Raw genomic sequence first — 6,705 nt, 5'->3', positions numbered from 1 at the left:
CTTGAGCAGGAGCTTCTTCTCCTGGGTATCGGTATAAAGCGCATTGGGAAGTGGAGGGTGGTCATCCTGGCCATCATCGTAAAAATAATTTTTAAGATTACAAGATTCATATTTGCACAACGCTTAATTTTTGGAGAGTAAAACCATTGAAATTATTTTATTTCCAAATATTTACAAGGACAAGTTTTATTACAAAGATCTGAGACTAATTTAATTAGTCTTATTTGACATCAAGGGAAATTCCTAGGCTTCACTGTGACATAAGGGTAGAGCGGTCGACATATGTGAAATATGGGGGTTCCGCTGTAGTTTCTAAGACTCTAAAAACTGATGGTAAAGGTGGTAAACTCTGGATTGGGGTAGGTCCCAACACTGCTACTCTATCAGCAGGTAAGACCTGCATCACTTTGTCATACACCCAATGATCCTGAGGTATGCGAACCCCATCTATAGTCACCGAGGTGTCGGCCCTGGGGGTATCGACGAACCAAAATAAGCGGATCATCTTCAGCTTCTCAATCCAACGAATCCGCTTAAGGTCGGTGGTGAGGTTCCCAATCTGATCTGCTCGGATGATGAAGTATCTCGGCATTGATTGATGAGTTGGAGGAACTATGGAGAGGTGTTGCGGTGGTGGACATTAGTAGGCCTCCCTCCTCTCGACACTTCGACTTAAAAGCAGTGTTGATGTGGACAATGCATGACTTTCCAGGATACAGCGATTGTTCTGGTAAGAATTCTAATTACCTCCCTACTGTATTACTATTGGCTATATATATTAATTATACATATTGACTTTATTATTTAACTTTTATTTATATTTTAACAGGTTTAAAAACATCGAGTAAACATGCATGTCCTGTTTCTGGCCCTTCGTTAGTACATGAGTATGCTGACGGTTTGTGTAAGACTATATTCGATAATCATCATCGATTTCTCCCCTCAGATCATCCTAAATATGTTGCTAGTAAGAGTAACATTCCTCCACAAAACACTTCGTGCAAAAGATTGGAAGCGTATTTGGGAGTCTACAACTATTCTTCCTCCAGATGGCATGAACAGGTATAGTAATGTTTTTTCAATCTTGTTTTGTGTAGTCTCTAATTGGATTAAAGGTCACATAGAGCAATCCCTTGTGTAGGTACTCCATTTTTTTTCGGCTGCCATATTGGACCCATCTTAAGATCAATCATCTTCTTGATCCCATGCACATCTTCAAGAATGTGGGATCTGGTATTTGGGAACATATTATTGGTAAATGAGACAATGTTAGCGTACGTGAGGACTTGCGGGTCGCAGGACGTATGCGTCAAGCTTGGCCACGAGAGGTGGGTGGGCACGTTCGTCTTCCGCCTGCACCATGGATTATATCAAAGAAAGAGGAGAAGCAGGTAAAGCAGGCCATCACCACTTTGCGTACTCCCACTGGATGCATGAGATCATTGAAGGGAGCCTTTACAACCACTAAGAAAAGAGGCCTTGAGCAACTATATGGGTTGAAGTCCCACGATTGGCACAAGATGCTTCAAGTAAGTGTTTTCCAAGTCTTGTACGTACGTTGAAATTAAATTTTGTAATGCCATAAACCATACATACATGTGCTCTTATGTGCGCAGTTCATACTACCTACTAGCATCGACCATTGTGCAAATAAGAGCTTGAAAAAATGTATTTATAAGATGGGCGAGCTTGTGAGGTATGTAAAACCCATGTCAGATCACCCTTCATTATACCTTGTAAAATGAACGTGCATGAGGTATAACGTACTATTTATTTATTTTTCAGATATGTTAGTTCCAAAGCAATTGATCCAGCCACGTTGGATGATGCGCGTGTTATGGCAGTGGAGGTGGTTTGTTTGGTAGAGGAGACTTTTCCGCGAACCATTCTCACAAGTCAACTACATCTCATTGTGCATTTAGTGGACGAAATCGCTTTATGTGGTACTGTGCATGCACGTTGGATGTTCTTCCTAGAGCGCTTCATGAAGACCTTAAAAGACTTTGTGAGGCAAAGTGCAAGGCCTGAAGGAAGCATGGCCGAGGGTTGGTTGATACAAGAGTCTCTTGTATATATTTTAGAATTTCTTGGTCAGGTGGACAGCTCTTTGCCACGACTATGGAGCAATGAAGAGGACTTGAGGATGACCTGTATTATGCCTCAAGGAAAAGGACAGAGTAAAATAATTGACAGAACATTGATTGATGATCTCAATTTCACTTGTATCCTTAATAGTGATGTGATGAGCAGATGGGTTACAAGATATGAGGATGCAAAGATAAAAAGCCAAGCAAAAAGAGCTCTCTTTCGGAGGTAACATGGCTCTCGGAAGGCGTACCCTAAGCATCTAGCAACACTTCTGAATGATATCCATGTTGATTGGTTGCATGAGGAAATGGAGAGAGCAGAGAGCGACGAGGGGCTGCATATCACGGCGGAAGAATGGGAGTATGCACGAGGATGCATGTCAAAGGTACATAGAACTAATGTTTTGCATTAGTTGTAACTGATTTGCTTTTAATATTTATTCACATTGCTTACACAAATATTGCTTCTATTTTGGTCCAGTGCACTATGTTCAATGCTATATGGTGTGAAGGCAAGCATTTTCGAACACAAAGAATTGATGAAAACAGAAATACACAAGATTGCGGTGTCATTAGTAGCTTTGAGGGAGCTAATGGAAAAATGGATGATTATTGTGGCATAATCCAAGACATATTTAGGCTTGACTTTCGTCGCTTCTTTGTGTATGTTTTGGATGTCAAATGGCAAATGAACGTGGTGGAAAAAGGGCCTGATGCAACGATAAAACGCCATGCAAGTGGATATGTAACTATTGACTCTACAAAGTTCTGGCAAACAAAGAAAGATAGGCTTGTATTGCCACAACAATGTGAGCAGGTATGCATTTTTTTACTAATGTGTTTCATGTACATATATATCTAAGCTCGCGTACCCCTTGACTTTTGATATGCTAATTAATTACTGTACTATGTGTATTTGAGTAGGTTATCTATCTACCAATGGTGCATGACATCAAATGGTGGTACGTCATCCCTATTGCACCACGTTCCAAAGTGATGTATAATACATTCACTGATATGGAGCATATGGAGGATGTAACAAGCCGCAATGAAGATGATGTCGAACATGCCATTGAAGATGTTGTGATCGATGATCAAGAAATAAGAGATGATCATGATAATGAGGATGAGCATGCCATTTCTCATGATCATGAGAATGACCCTACCATTGAGGATGATGGTGATGTTGATGAGGATGATCAGGACAATGATACCATTATCAATGGAGTACAGAATATCGATAGTGGAATAAATTTAATCGTAGCCTTACAAATTGATCAAATGGATATTGATGTTGATCGTTTGGCAAGGATGGATCTTATTGAAGATGAGATCGAACCCTAACCAATCCGTCACTGTACGTTCTAAATTGATGACATTTCTATCATCTCATATGCATGATTTCTTTTTGAATATATTTCATTGTTGTAAATGCATGTAGTGGGATTGTGTAATGATGTATACTGTAATGTACTATGAGATGGTTTAAAGAAAATAGTTTTTAATTTTGTAAAGGAATTCAGTTTTTCTCTGCCATGCATGTATTAATCCGTGTATAGTGGCGTGTATTAATCCGTGTATGATAGCGTGTATTAATCCGTGAATATTACCGTGTATAGATGCGTGTATTATTGCGTGTATATAAACGCGTTTATACACGCGTTGATAAATGCAAATATACACGCGGACTTAAATGCTAAAATACACGCGCCCGATTCTATTCAAATACAAGCGCGACCATACACACGCTCGTAATTTATCGCGTGTATGAAACGCGTGTATGGCAGCATTGTCTTGTAGTGTTAGCTCGGAAGCTCAGGAATATGCTAAAATTTTTTGAGAATTTTTGGAGCTAATGGCGGTGAGATATGAATTTTTTATTGGACCCCAGTCTGCCCACTTTTTGGCAAGGTACACCGAGTCCCTTCTCACCTTCCTTACACATTCATCACCTACACACTTACTCATTCCTTTCCCACTCCATCAAACCTGTAGACTTCATGTCCTCTCTCACCCTCTCCACCTTTGCCCTCTCCATCTCCATTTGCTCTCATATCTACTCTACACCCATGTCTCATCTCCATTTCTCTCCCTACTACTCCCATATTACTAAATTATTTTTTCAATCTCAAAAAATACATAAAAATTCAGCATGAATGTATCATATTAACCTCTGCAAATATGGGGTTTCCATCTACAAAAACCCCCATGTTCTTCACCTCAATCAACTTTTGTGGCGTCGAATGCAAGAAGGAGACCGACGGTTAACTTAAAGATCTACATATGGGTGAATCCAAGCTTCTTCGAGCTTTCAATCACACAAAGGATCTTTACAAATCTTTACTCCTCTCACTCAACTCCTCAGCCCTTCTCACCCATTTGTACATTATTGTACTGCTAACCTTTTATAGTGATTATAACCACTAACATATGTAAATAAGCACCCACTCTACTAATTTTTGAGTAGGCATTACTACAAGTTATTTTCTCAAACCTCTACATCACACTCTCCTCTCATCTTCAATAATTCTCTCACCTTGAGCCCACATCCATGTGACTCAAGGAATAAGAAGAGGCCCACTCTCATTCCAAAATAAAAAATCCATAATCTATGATTTCTCATAATAAAATTGATTAGGCTTAATCCTAATTGGGGCTTCTCAAACCTATAAATAGAGCCCCTCCATTCCTTGTGAGTGAGGGGCATTACACACATTGTACACCACTCCCAACTCTAGTGTGTAAGGAGATAGTAAACTTGTGAGCTCTCTCTATACATCAATACCTTTGATTGCATAGAGAAGCTTGAAGCTAGTTATGTCATTGTGAGGGCTTGAGTGATGCCATACTCCCTATCATAATTGTATCTTGCCTTTGTGCATAAATAAGATTAGTAGTTTGGGTGCAATTGTGTACAAAATCTTGGACTCCTACATCTCCAAAGTTGATTTAGCAAAGTGGTTCGATGTTTGATTTAAGGTAAATTCGATCCTTGTATTTTGTGGTGTGATTTTATGCTGGCAGCTTCAGGGCTTGTTTTTGATTTGTTGCCTTTCATTCCATGGTAAGAGGGTTGCATGGTGAGAGGGCTCCCGTAACCTTAAGAGCATGTGTATACCGACAACAAAATCAAGCTTATATTGTCTCTCTAAGTTCTTCTCCAAGTTTGGTGTGCATCTATTTGTGTTATGCTAGCTAGTCTCCTTCACACACAATACCATATGTTATAAAAGTGTTTGTTGAGGGTGTGTGTGCCTTTTGATTGATGTATATGGTTAGCTTGTATTGATTAGCTACAAGGAAAGATCTTTGGTGTCCTAGTTCACACACATAACTAGGTGGTGCCCCTTTCTTGTTGAGTGTGCGGTTTTGGGGTTCTTATTTTTGTGTTGCGTTGTGTCCCAAGCCCATTGAGCAACACGGGAGCCTTGAGGAGTGCTTAGAGGCTGCTCTTCTTGCCTCGGACTACCTTAATTTTGGTGCCCCCACTGAGGACGAGCAGTTTTTGAATGGGTATTTAAGGTACATCGATCTCTTTAACACATAAATTTCCTTGTGTGCTTGTTGGGTATCATATTTTAAGAAGGAAAGTTGGTACTTTTGTGTGATCTTTCATGAATAATCGACCTCCTCCTAATCCTCTTGGGATTCAATTCAACCAGTTTCATTGGGTGCACTCCATTAGAGTGAATGTTTGCATTAATAGAAAAATTTTCTACCAACAACGCATGGTTCTTCTTTTTGGTCCAGAAAGACTAAGAGAGGTTTAAACATCACCTAATCCTGTCATACTTCTCATTGTAGATTACACCATTTCCTTTGATGTGCATATTTTCATCTTGTTTTAGCTTAGTTTTATGAATCAAGAAGACTTATATCGTAGGCTAATTTCTTATGCTAGGCAAGAAATACACATAGTTGTTGGTAGTAAGTTACAACTTCAGCGTGTCATTCGTCGTATGTTTGGACCTAGGCAGCCAATAATGCCTCAGTTAATCCATTTATTTTGCCTTTGATTCATTATGACATAAGCTTTGACGTCTACATTTTCATTCTACTTTGAAAAAAAACAGAAAAAAAAAAAGAGAGAGAAAGAGAGTGAAGGAAGACCTTTGTGCAATCATATTTGTGCTTCTTCTTCTTAAGCATGGATACCACTAGGCAAATGAGTGGCTACCCCTTATTCTTTGGAGAGCCCGGTGAGGATGCCAAGTTGTTTTTATCAAACTTTAGAATGGCACTCCACATAAAGAGAGTGGTAGGAGACCAAGAATGCTTAAACATGTTTGAGTTGGTCCTACGAAGAGATGCTTCCACTTGGTTTCAATCTCTACCTGCACCCGCACGAGTAGATTACAAGGGGGTCTTACAACTTTTTAGAGACAATTACTTCACTCCTTTGAACACACAAAAGCTATGGCAAGAAATAGTTGCTCACATAAGCAAAAGGATCTAGAGGACTACTTGAGTTATAAGCATGAATTCTTACGTCTTTGGACTCTTTGGTTGCATAGTCTTCCTAACCCTGGAGATGGTGTAGAATTCTTGAAGAAGAAGACATTTATTGCACGGATGTACCCATCACTAAAATTGCAAGTAGAGTCAAGAGAGCCCACAA

Source organism: Cibotium barometz, chromosome 2 (genome assembly GCF_041138505.1).
Source record: "Cibotium barometz isolate CiBa-2024 chromosome 2, ASM4113850v1, whole genome shotgun sequence".
NCBI lineage: Eukaryota > Viridiplantae > Streptophyta > Polypodiopsida > Cyatheales > Cibotiaceae > Cibotium > Cibotium barometz.
Note: the sequence above shows the minus strand (reverse complement) of the source record.